This window comes from Crocodylus porosus, unplaced genomic scaffold, assembly GCF_001723895.1.
Source record: "Crocodylus porosus isolate Cpor-Errol unplaced genomic scaffold, CroPor_comp1, whole genome shotgun sequence".
Taxonomy (NCBI): Eukaryota; Metazoa; Chordata; order Crocodylia; family Crocodylidae; genus Crocodylus; species Crocodylus porosus.
The window spans coordinates 1,742,044-1,754,531 of NW_017728919.1; positions in this window are offsets into that span (position 1 = coordinate 1,742,044).

The window sequence follows — 12,488 nt, forward strand, 5'->3', positions numbered from 1 at the left end:
AGCACCTTGCCGGGGTCATCTGACCCCGGTGCTCTTTCCTGCCAAGGCAGGGGGTCAGACTAGATGATCTACCTAGGTCCTTTCCGACTCTAGCTACTATGAAACTATGAAACTATTTAAATAAAAATTAAGAATCCCACTAGAAACCGCTGTCCTTCCAAGCCCAGCCGGTACCTTTCTCCGCCGCAGCTGCTGGAACAGGGAAGCTCTGTCTCCCCCTTTTCAAGCCCACCTTGCTGGAGCCTGCAAAGCCTGGGTGCAAGCTGGCGGGTTCTGGGGAGAGGTGGAGGAGGGACCCTCCCCATCCGTCTGTGGGGCTGGGGGTGTGGGCAGCTGTGGGCCTGCGAGCATCTCTCGCACAGAGACGAGACCTGCTTGTGTGGCTGTGCTGGGGGCAGGTAACACACGTGCCCAGCGCCGGGACGTGGCTGGGTAGCGAGCAGTGCTGTCACCCCTGCGCCTCTGCGGTGTGTTGGTGGGGCGGCGCATCTGAGCTCGGAGCAGCTCGTTGGACCGGCCGTGCTCGGGGCTTCGGGACCCCTGCATGTCCCGGGGAGCAGCGGGGCTCTGCATGAGCAGCGCTGGGTGAGCAAGGAGCCCAGCGAGGCGTTTTTACTGGGGTTAGGCTCTGTGCTCCTGTCCGTGGCCGTGGCCGTGGCCATGACCATCCCCCTCTTGTGCCTGCGTTGCTGTGCGCGGTCCTGTTGAAGTCATGAGCAACGCGCCACTCTAAGGAGCGAGGGGGGCAGGCTTGGGCCCAGGTTGTCATTTTTGGGGGGGTTTGTGCCTCTTCTTTTCTGCTTCCTTCAAAGTTGCTCCCCCTCTCCAGGCCTTGGCCGAAAACCTCCCTGCTCTGGGTTTGCCTCTCCCTGAGATGGTGCCTCTTGTGCGCCAGGGGCTGAAATCTCACCCTCCAAGGTGTTGCCCTGCCAAAGGCTTTGCTAGCAGCTGGTGGTGGTGCGGTGCGTTTGGGGCCTTGGCAGATGGAGAGCCCACAGTGCGGGGGGCGTGGAGGGACCTCGGCATTCACGGAGGGGCAGGGCTGGGGGCGAGTGGGGCTGGGGGACAGCGGGGCTTTTCTTCAGCGACCCGGCAGCACGGGATTCTGGGGGAAATTCTTTAAAGCCGAGCTGAAAGCGCTGGCCCTGGAGCCGTCGTATCGTGCGGCCCTTTGTCCAGCTGGGACTCGAATGGAAGGCAGGCAACTTATGTCATTAGTTGGCCTTTCATCCACAGGTACTCGGGGAAGAAAAGCACCCCATTGATCCGCCGCGAGCGCGTGGCCTTCACCTCGCGCTCCGCTTTCACAGCCGGCTGAATTGACCACACTTGGACGCGGAGGTCTTCAAGGACCCCGCAGAGAACGAACTCCAGGGGTGAGGGAGTGGGGTGCCGGGCTCCGCTCGGGGAAGCAGGCGTGGCAGCACCTTTCCCGGGGAGAATATGCCTTCGCGTTTGTTCTTGGCAAGTCAGGCGGGGCCCTGTACCGAATGTGTTTCCAGGTGTGCCTCTGAGAAGCAGCCTGTGCCAGGTGGTTTTTCCCTCGCCGTGCTGAGCTGGTGTCAGAGCCCCCCAAATCAGCAGCCATTCGTTCCCATGGGCTGAGCCCTGGAGCCCTTGGCAGGGGTGAGGCTGCGACTCTCACAGGAGGGCTAGAGGCTCACCTCTGCTCAAACAGCAAGGGGACCAAGGTGCCTGATCCTCTTGGGTCACTGCAAGCCTTTCTGGCCGCTACAGGGTCAGCTCCCCGGGTGCTGCGCCCCTCTCCTGGGCCTCAGCAAATCTCGTGGAAGAGATCCACCCGGCGCATCTCTCGCTACCTTAGTGTACGGCGCAGCACCCGGTCTGCTGCAATGTGCCCAGGACCCGTGCGCGGAGACATGGCTGTACGCGGGGTCGCTCCCGAGAGCCATTCACTTCTGCGCACGGGGCTAACTGGGCACTGCTCCATGCCGAGACAAGTGCTAACGACGCGCCGGGAGGCTCAGAGCAGTGGAAGCCGGGCCGTGTTTGCGCTGCCGGCGAGGCGGACCCGTGCTTGGCCCGGCTTCGAAGCACTGCCGCAGCCCAGCAGATGCTTCCATTTAAAACCCTGCCGCTGTGCTGCGGGCACCTGGGCCCACGCTGGACCGCGGCAGGGCGTCTTTTCCCCGCGATGCTCGTCCGTGGCTTGCAGAGAGGGGACAGGCTGAGGCCCACCAGGGAGTGCGCGGGTTCCTCGGGGCTTTCTCTTTCCTTCAGACGACTTGTAAACCAGTCAGAAAGAATTTCTTAAAATAGGTTCCACTTTAAGGACTTATCTGCTGAATGCCATTAATTTTCTGGGGTTTGTTAAAAGCAAACTTGGTATCATAGCAACTGAATCTATTCCAGGAAATCAGCCAATGGGAGTGCGCGCTGTGTGCAACCGAAGGCAAGAGCAAGGAGCTGTGCGGGTTTATTCCGGGCGTGTGTCAAAGCGAAGTTTGAATCTTGAGGATCTCGCTCCCTTGCCCGCTGTTCCCCCCGGCGCAGGGGTGGGTGGTCCCCCTCCTCTGCAGGGCCCCCTCGCTCTGGGTCTGCCCAGGCCCCGGCTCTCGCTGCCGCCCGAATCCGGGTTCAGTGCAGACGGAATAAATCACGGGAGCAGGAATTCATGTGGAAGCCACTTGATCATCCGTCTTCGCAGGGGGTGCAAGGCCGGGTCCGGCCACCTGCTTCAGGGTCCTGTCTCCAGCCAGGGCTGGGACCACCTGCTTCCCGGGAGGAAACGCTGTGGCAATGGGGGGGGGGCTGTCTCGGACCCCCGTCTCTCCCAGCCTGGCTCTGAGAGCTAGAGCTTGGCTCATGTGAGCAAGTGTGGGGGCCGTGGGCAGGTGACCTCCCGCAGTCTCCCATGGGCCACGAATACCAGCATCCTGCGCACAGGCCGCTCAACCCCTCCTCTGCAGCCCAGGCAAGTTCGCCCGCCCTGCCAGGGCCCTCTTCCCCGCTGCGCCCGCGGGCCTGGCGGCTTCCCCTCGCCAGGTGCCTCCGTCTCCTCGGGTTTGAGCTGCCGCGAGGCTCGTTGCCAGCCACGAGTCCCGTCTGCGCCAGGGCTGGTGCTTGCGCAGGGGCAGCATCCCCAGCTCTGGGCCGTTCCCACGCAGCCTGCTCTGTTCCTCCCAGCAGGGTCTGGCTGGTCCTCGGGGGCAGGAAATGCAGGGCCAGCCAGCTGCTGTCAGCTCAGCCCCACGGCCCCCCGGCACCAGGCAAGGGCCTGAAAGGGCCTTCCTGTCCCCTGGCTTCGCCGCCTATTGTGCAAGGCGTCCTGGCACCGACCGGCAGGAAGGAAGCGGGGAAAGGGGCCGTGCCACCCGCGGCTCGGCTCCAGGCCCTTTCACCGCAAATAGAGGCTGCTGGGTCCCGTCCCAGGGCTGCGGGTGGGACGTTCAGCGTGGCCCAAGGTGCAGGCTCGGGCTTTCTGGCGTCCGAGCGTGTTCGGCTGGCGGCTGCGGGGCAGAGCAGGTGCTGGCACGTCAGGGCAGAACCTGATGCTGCTTTCGAAAAAATAGTTGTTCCCCAAACTGTCGCTTTCTGCCCCACTTTTAAAATAGAAACAAGGCCATGCCTGGCTGTACGGAGGGGTCCGTGGGTGGGCTGGAGCGGCCCAGGACAGGCCCCAACCCCCGGCGTGCCCAGAGGAGGAGGAAGGCTCCCTGCCTGACCTTGCAGGCTGGTACCTGCTCTGGCTGGTGAGCTGGGGGGACGCAGATGATTTCCCAGCCCTGCCTCACACTCGATTAAAAAGGGAAAGTCGCTCATGATGAAAGGCATCACTTAAAGAGGCAGAACGGGAGAAGCCCCAGACAGCAACGTGTCCCCGAGCAGGAGAAAATGAACCACACGGATGCGTTTAACTTTGGGCCATTTAAGAATAACCACGGAGCAGGCCCCAGTAAATTACCTCTTCTTCTAATGAGCGATGTGTCGCCGCAGCTGCCAGCTCCTGCTCAGCCCCCCCAGCCGGCACCGGCAGCCCTGGCAAGCTCCTGAGCTGCTAATTTTTATAGATGTCAGGCTCAAGTCTCCAACCTGGATAAATCAGCGGCCGGAGGGGGAGGAAGCATTGCGAGCATCACTCAGCTGTCCTTCATTACCAGGGAGACGCCTCTCCCCTGGCAGCCGGGGCTGCGCACGGCTTCGGGCATGCACGCTTACACGTGTGCCACCGTGCACGTGCCTTGGCACAGCAGGCGTGTGGGTGAACACAGAGGACCACGTGGACCTGCATGCTGCTTCCCAAGCACACATGCACATGGGTCCACAGTCATGTGGACTTGGGGCACACCACGCACGCCCATGGAGGTGTGCCCATGAAGTCCTGAGGAGACACGCTTGCCCAGGAACGTGCACATGTGCACATACCTGGAGATGCCCCTGTGGGAGGTGCTAGCTAAGGGCAGAGGGCAGCAGGGGTGACTTAGCTTTAAATGCCGGAGCACTGAACAGCCTTGGCCCCGATCGGGCTCCTGGCCGCGGGTCCGTGCGGGGCTCAGGCCTGCTACCAAGTGCTGGTGCCCCAGGTAGCCAGCTCTAGGGGCTGCACTGTGCAGAGCCGGGAGCTGGCTCTGTGACTCTGGCTGTATCTCAGGGGGCCGTGCGTGGAGCTGCACAAGAGGGGCTGGATATCACGGGGCTGTCAGCCTGCGCAGCTGGGCAGACAAGGGGAGGCAGCAGCACTCCCAGCCCCAGCCCTGGCATGTGGAGAGAGGGGAAGGGCAGGGGTGTGTGGGCATAGCAGGGCTGGTGACTTGAAAGCCTGGCAGCAAAGCATGATGTGCAGGAGCCTTTTTTATGGAGAAATTATTATTTACAGTTTAATATCTTCATGTTTCTATGGAAACTCGGGCCTGCACTGGGTGGAAACATCCCCACCAGCTGGGGAAATGGCGGCGTATGACAGAGGGGAGCGGTGGGGGGCGGGGGATCTGCCTGGTGGAAATCGGGGGCCCGGTGCGATCTGCCCACCCCATGGCCGGGCCGAGCCAGCTCGCAGCTGGTGTGCGAGGAAAGCGCCGCGGGGCTGAGGAGGGGCAAGCGGAGCTGGCGGTTGGTGTGTCTTGCTTCTGGGTATGCAGATGCATGTGGCCGTGTCCTTTGTTGGAGCAGTGTGAGATGCATCCAGGTACTCGCACTGAGCTTGGTCCTGAGTCTTGGGAGAGACCCCCAAAGGCCCAGCCCCAGGTTTGCCGTAAACTCAACCCAGAACCCACGGAAATGTTAAAGACCAGGCTGCAGAGTCAGGCCTTGAAAGCCTGGAGGCACCAGCACAAGGCTGGCCTGCGGCACCTTCCTCCTGCCCTTCCCTGCAGGACCCTGCCTCATTCAGCACGTGGGGCGGGGTGGGGTGAAGGCAAGGGCTCTTCCCCCGGCCACCTCACCTGGTCTGGTGCAGGACTGGCAGGGGGCATGGGCAACGAGGCACTCAGTGGGGCAATGCGGTCTGGTCAGCCCAGGGGCTGGGAGGGGAGGGAAGGTGCTTGGTGCAGAGGGGTTCTCCGGGGAGCTCAGCTGCTGAATGCTAACGAGCATCTCCAGGGCACGTGCGTGTGATTTGCACCAGGGCTTGGCTGTGATTTACCTCCAGATAAAAGCCGAGGGGAAGGGGAAGTGTGGTGTTCGCTGCTCTGCAGTAACTGCCTGTGGGCACGCTGGCTCCCCGACTACCTGGCTGCCTGCAGGAGCTCCCCACTGGTTTGCTTTCATTGTCCGTGGGTGAGAGCAGCACAGCACGGCCAGACATGTGCTGGTCTCTGCTCCCGTTCTGGACAAAGACTGACCTGGTCGTGCTGCATCTCCTTCCCCTTGCCTGGCTCAGGCCCCCGCTTGTACCTTGGCCACTCCAAGGAGCAACAGGGAGTGGCCAAGGTACAAGCCACAGCAAAGAAAAGCACTGGGCCCCCTTTGCAGCAAATGGCATGGCCCGCTCTGCTGGGTGTGTGCCTGTACATGCATGTATGTGTGTACGCGTATGTATATATGTGCATGTGGGTGCATGTGTGCGTGCATGCTGAGGTATGTGTGCATGTGCCATGTGTGTGCACGCCGTGTATTTAAGCCTGTTGAGAACGCAGAGCCATACACGTAAACTGAGGGTGCAGACACGCACGTGAGATATTGTACGTGTGCCCTGGCTTCAAGGGGCAGAGGCAGCAGAGGAGCACAGGGAAGCCCGTTGGGTTTTAGTGGTGGCGGGGGCTCAGCGTCCTTCCCTGCCCCAAGCCCAAGAGGCAGCGAGCGAGGGCCATCGGGGTCGCGCTGAGGAGGGGGCAATCGGGCTCCGTGCCGTGCCGGCCGAGTGCTGCGTGCACAGACAGCATCAGGGCAAGGGGCAGAGATGGGCAGTGATGGGCGCTGGGGGGTCTCGACCCAGTGCATGCCAGAAGTGTCCCCCTGGGAGCCGTGTGTGGCCCCCGCCCCTTGTGGAGGCTGAGGGCCGCAGGGCTGGGGGTGGGGAGGCGGGAGTGTGCGCTGCTCGCAGGAAGTGCTCATGCGGAAGGAGCATCGTGCTGGCAAAGACCTTCTCCCCCTAATGCCCAGTGACAGCCTCTCGCCAGCGGCTACGTCCCCGCATTAGCCACAGACCAGAGGAGCCAAGGTGTGCGGCGGCCCCGCTTTTGTCAGAAAGTATCTATCACCGCAGCGGGGAAAGGTCAGGGGGAAAAGCAGGCAGCAGCGGCCGGGGGCAGCACAGCACGGCCTCCCCTAGCCGCTGAGCAGCTTCCTCCTGCGTGGGAACGAGGCCGTGGCTGGCTCTTCCCGGGCCAGCGGGTCCCTCTTGCTGCTCCCATGCCCCGGGACGGGTGGAGCTGGTGGCATTCGCTCTCTGGACCGACCTGGCATGGGGGTGTGCACAGGAGGGCCCTCTCCTCCTGCCTTGCCCCCTGCTTCAGGGAAGGGCCTCTCCCTTTACGTCCCCTCTGGGCCTCCACTGACACCCTGGGGGCTGGGCTGACTGCCCGTAGCAGGGGTCCGGCTGCGATGGGGAGAGGAGGGCAAAGACTTCCAGAGCATCAACCCAGGCTAGCTCTCCCCAGCCCCAGCAAGGGCTCAGCAGGCCAAGGCAGGGACCCACGTGGCGCTCGGCTTCGCGTCGGCAATGCCACGGCTGGGGCACGTGCCTAGCGAGCTGCTGCCAGGTCTGGGATTGCTCCCCCAGCCTCTGGGGAGGCTGTGCTGGAAGGGAGCCTCTCGGGGACGGGGGTCTGGAGGGGGCTGCTCGAATTTGGAGTTTGCAAGGCACTGCCAGCGAGTGGGGAGATGGGTCTCATGGAGGGGAGGGGAGGGGAGGGGAGGGGAGAGCAGGGGGGATCTGAGACTTTGCCTCCCTGCGGGAGCGTGGATATGCTGTTCCCTGCATTGGAGCTGATTTGAGCCGAGGTGGCCAACTGAGCACAGGCAGGGAGGCCGGGCCTTGCCTGACCCAGACAGGCTTGGCCAAGTCTGTCTGTTGGGTCTCAGCATCCAGCCTCCCGCCCGTGCCAGGGGTCGGGGGACTGGCCTGGTCTGGGCCCCTGCCCCGCGCCGATATGGACCCGCTCGCTGTCCCGAGTGCCGTCTGCAGCGGGGCTGGCTTCCCTGTGGGGCTTGCAGGGAGGGAGACAGCGCCATGCGCCGAACCGGGGGCAGGGGGTACGCATGTACAGGGCAGAGGAAGGGGCTCCCTCGTGGCCCTGCTCTGCAGTCTCTCGTCTGATGCTGCACCCCTGGCTGCTGGGCTTTGGGGCTACAGGCCGGGTAGGGAGGTGGGGGGCTCCTTGCCTTGTGCGTGTGGGGCTGAGACCCTGAACCAGGCTCTTGCTCGGTGGGGAGCAGCAGGCTGGACCTGCCCCTCGCTGGGGGCGGCCGTGTGTCCAAACCTGCCCCTTGTCCGTCCAAAGTGCTGCACCCTGCCATAGGGCTGGTGTCTCCCGCCGCCGCCCAGGGTGCAGGGGTGGGGAGAGCCGTGGGTGTAATCCCCGCCGACCGGTCCCTGGCTGGAGCACCGGCTCCTCTGTCTGGAGATTGATTGGAGCAAGGGCCTGGCCGAGAGCAAGCGGGCGGCTTCTCTAGGAGACGGGGCTGGTGGCATTTCAATGCAAACCAGGCGGGAACAATGAGGTGTGTTTTTTAAGGGGCTGTGAAAGGGGGGCTTGGGGATGGCTGAAAAGCAGCCGGGGGGAGAGGGAGCCGGAGCAGGCCCTCCATGAGTTCAGCACGGCCGCGAGAACAGCTGTGAAAGGAGCCCAGGCCTTTTTCCCACGCCCAGAGGAGCGGAGCGAGCGAGGGAGCCCTCCCCGCGGGGTCAGCTCCCGTCACATACACACTGGGCGCCGACACGGCCACCCTGCCCGCCCATGCGCGCGGCTGCAACGCGCGCCCTGCCACGGAGCACGCCTGGGCTCGCCCCCTCCCTGCCCCGGGCTCTGGGTGCCCAAAGGGCCCGTGCAGCCCCCGCGGCAGGCGTCCATGCACGCAGGGGCCTGCGGAGGCAGGGTCTGGCAGGGACTCTTGGGAGACTGGATCTGGCTCTGCAGAGAGCACCCCTTTCTCCTCGCGCCTGGGCAGGCTGCTGCAGCTCAGCCCCTCCGTGGTGTTGGATCCCAAGTACCCAGAGCTGGTCTTGGCGGGGGAGGGAGGAGGTTGGCGTGTCTGGGAGCCACAGACTTGGAATTTGTGAGCGCTGATGTGGGGTCCCGCGAGTCCCCCGGGCTCCCGGTGCCCTGCCCCGGCACAGACACTCGCTGCAAGATGCCTTGGTCCCCCTGGCACCCCGATGTGCGGGGCGGTGTGAGCAGGGCCCTGGGGGAGCGGCAGCCAGTATGGCCTACCCCGGGGCCGCGTTCGGCTCTGGGAGCCTCAGATGTGGGCAGCGCTCGAACGGGCCGTTTACGGCAGTGCCCGGCCGGGGGCGAGGGCTCATTGTTAACCCCCCCGGCTAGTAAATCAGTGCCCGTGCAGACGCTGGTCGGCGGGAGCAGCCTGCTCCAAGCACTGAGGTGGGCTCCGTGCCCCTCGGCCCACACGCAGGATGAGGGATCGGGTCCCTGGCAAGCGGCCCGCAAGCAGGCGCTATCCCACCAGGGACGTGCGTGTGCGTGTGCGTGTGCATGTGCGAGTGCGTGGGCAGGCATGGCCGAGCGTGCCCGCAGGCACGGACACGCAGAGGCAGCCAGCCGTGGGATGTCAGGGCTGATCCCGGCTCGCCAGGCTCCTTGTGTACATTGTTTTCCACTAGATTTCCCCTCAAAAGGGAGACGGCTGGGGCTGCTCTTTAGTCCCTGTCCCTCCCCGCCCCGAGCGCCTGCTCTGGCCTAGGAGCCCTTTTGTCTCCCCCGTGGCAGTCTGGGCCCCTCCTGGATGGGCCTGGCCCTGCTTGAGCCAATTACTGCTCCCTGCCTGCCTCTCCCGGCTCACCCCTCTGCCCCAGCCCCCGGCCACCCACCTCTTTATGGGCTGCCTTAAGCAAACATCCCTTTGCTATGCTAAACTGGGCTCCTCCTTAGACCTGTCTGCTTTAACCAGCCCAGCCTGGCCCTCAAAGCCTGGCCCTGTTCTCCGTGCCCTGCACCTTGCACAGTCGTTACCCAACGTAAGGGGACCAAGCGGTGCCAGACAGCGTCTCCCACCTGCTTCTGCCCTGGCCTGGTGCCCTCCCGAGGGCCCAGGCATTACGTCCCCACTCCCCAGAGCCAAAGGCTTGGAGCTCCTGTTGCCAGCTTGACTCCTCGTGGGCCGTGTGACGTGCCTTCCCCATGCCTCAGTTGGCCCCTCTGTAGAATAGGGCCGTCCCTATGCTGCAACCTGCAATGAGACTGGGTGGCGAAGCTCAGGACACGGCCAGAACAGGAAGAGGGCTCATGCCTGCGATGTAGCCCTCTGGACAGGCGCCACGTGACCTCGCAGCCAGTGCCGGGAGCCTCGAGGCGGCCGCCCCACCCCTGCGCCGGACCCACCCGGGTCATGTGCATGCAGCGGCCGAAGCCGCCTCTCCTGGGTTTTTGCATCTGAGCTGGTTTTCCACCCCCCCCGCCCCCCGTTCTTCCCTCCCCCGTGTCTCTTGCCAAGCCCTGACACTTGATGGCAGCCCATTCAAAATGCATGGCAGCCCCTTCCGGGCGCCCGGTCCTTTTGAACTAAAAGGATTTTCTCAGAGGCTAAGTTCAAATGTGCGGCCGTGATTTATTTATCACCCTGCCATGTATTATTCATTTATTTAAAAATGTATGGCAGCTGCGCGCCCAGGCTCTGCCGCCGCTTGAAGGGGAGGGGGCAGGGGGACGGCGACTGCCCTGCGGAGAGACCCTGCTGCTGGGAGCCGTGCTCGCCGGCGACTCGGCCAGACCCTGCTCCCCAGCCCCACGGCAACCACGAAACCCCCGGAGTGAAACGGGTCCGGCGTGGTGGGTCACGAGGCAGGGAGGTGTCGTGGGCAAAGCACCGGCCTAAGGCTTGGTGAATGGTGGCATGGCCCCTGCTCCCCCACAGACGACCCGTGTGACCTTGGGCAAGTCCCATGTTCTCCCCGTGCCTTGGCTCCTCCACGCACCGGAGATGCAGCCCTGCCCCGCGGTGGAGGGCCCAGCTCCCAGGCCTTGGACTTGAGAGGGTCGGGGTGGGCACAGCGGGCTCAGACAAGTGCCCGGCACTCTTGAGTCGGGAGCTGTGCCAGACGCTGCTGAAGATTTGGGGGTGGGCACGGCACGTAGGGGTGAATCTCCCAAAGCAGCCCCGGGCGGTGGGGGCCCCGATTCCCATGTGGATGGAGATGTAGTTCACTGCGCTCCTCTGAAGTCAAGGAGAAGAGGGGACAGATTTGCACCTTAGAGATTAACCAAAGCAGATATATAGCATGAGCTTTCCTGGGCTGAAGCTCGCTTCATCACACGCAGATGAGGAAATGAGCTTCGGTCCACCAGCGCTTGTGCCATGCCCATGTCCATATATATCTGCTTTGGTTAGTCTCTAAGGTGCAAATCTACCCTGGGCTCAGGCCTGTAAAGGAGCTGGCTCCTGCCTTCTCCCAAAGGGACTGCCAAGCTGGGGTCTCTCAGCTGCCAGCATCTCCCCCGGGGTTTACCCAAGGGGCAGCCTTAGCGGCCTGAGCGTCAAGTCTCAAGCAATGGTCTCTGGTTGCAGCAGGGGAAGCTCAGGCTGGATATTAGGAAAGACTTTGTCACTTCAAGCACTGGAACAGGCTGCCGAGGGGCTGTGGACTCTCCATCCCTGGAGGTTTTGAAGACCTAGACAAAGCCTTGGCTGGGATGATGTAGTTGGGGCTGGCCCTGCTTGGAGCAGGGGGGTGGACTGGATGACACCACCTCCAGTCCCTCCAGCCCTCATGTCCGGTGATTTGTGATTCACGCGTGGTGCTCGCGGGCACACGTGTGTGCTGCTGCCCACAGATGATGATGCTTTCCCTCTCCCACGTGCTGGCGTCTGGGGAACCCTGCCTGCGATCTGGGTGTTGTAGGGACTTCGCGTGGGCCTGCTCCTGGCTTTCTAGGGTCACCAGCGGGGTGGTGGCATTTGTCCCTGAGATGGACCCGGTGCTGGCACAGCCTGCAGCCCTGTTCCCCTGCGGAAACGGTGCAAAGGGCACATGGCAGCATTTCCCCCTCCACCTTCGCACCGGTGCAGCTGCTGGCAGCGAGGAGCGGGGCAGACATCCAGGCGCGCCTCCCAACCCGTGCTCCCAGTGGTGCCTTCTGGCCTCCCATTTGCATGGGGCGGGCGGGGGTCGCCCCGAGGCGAAGGGGAGTTCAGGTCAGCCCGGCGGCTTTTTGTGGCCCTGCGGTTTGACTTATGGGGCACGTCTCCCCCGCGCCCCGCGGAACAAACGGGGCTGACAAAGCGGGGGAAGGTTCCCAGGGAGGAGTTTCTCTCCGCGGGGCTTTGAATATTTATGGCGGCGTCGGGGCCATACAAGGCCAATGCTGGGGGGCGGGGGAAGCCGGCCCAGCCCCAGCCCCTCCTTCTGCCTTTCTTGCCCCATCTCTGCTGACAGACAAACACAGTTTCTTTCTCCAAAACAAAGTCCCTGTCCGGGCAAGCGCACAATGCAGAGCCATTATCCAATGGGGACAGAAAGGACCCGGGGGGGACGGCTGTCTCCGGACAATGCACACAAGTGGCGAGCGGAGAAGCCCCTATTGTGTCTGGTCAGGAAGGGCTGAGACCCATGTCTAGGCCCTGTGAATGGGATCATTGTGTCTGAGCCCTCCATCTTCCTGGGCACCCACCTTCCCGCCACAGCCGTGCAGGGCTGCCGCGGCCGCTGCGACGGCCTGCTCGGGGCCAACCGCTCCCAGCCTTCGCGTCGGGAGAAGGGCGACCTTTCCTGTCCCAGCCCGTGGGGCTCCGGGGCGTGCCGGTGCCTCTGGCCAAGGGGAGCAGAAGGGGATGGGGCACGAAGTGGGAGGGATGTTGCATCTTGGTAGCTAAGGGAGGAGCCCGGGGCCACAGGACTCCTGGGCGCCCTGTGTCAT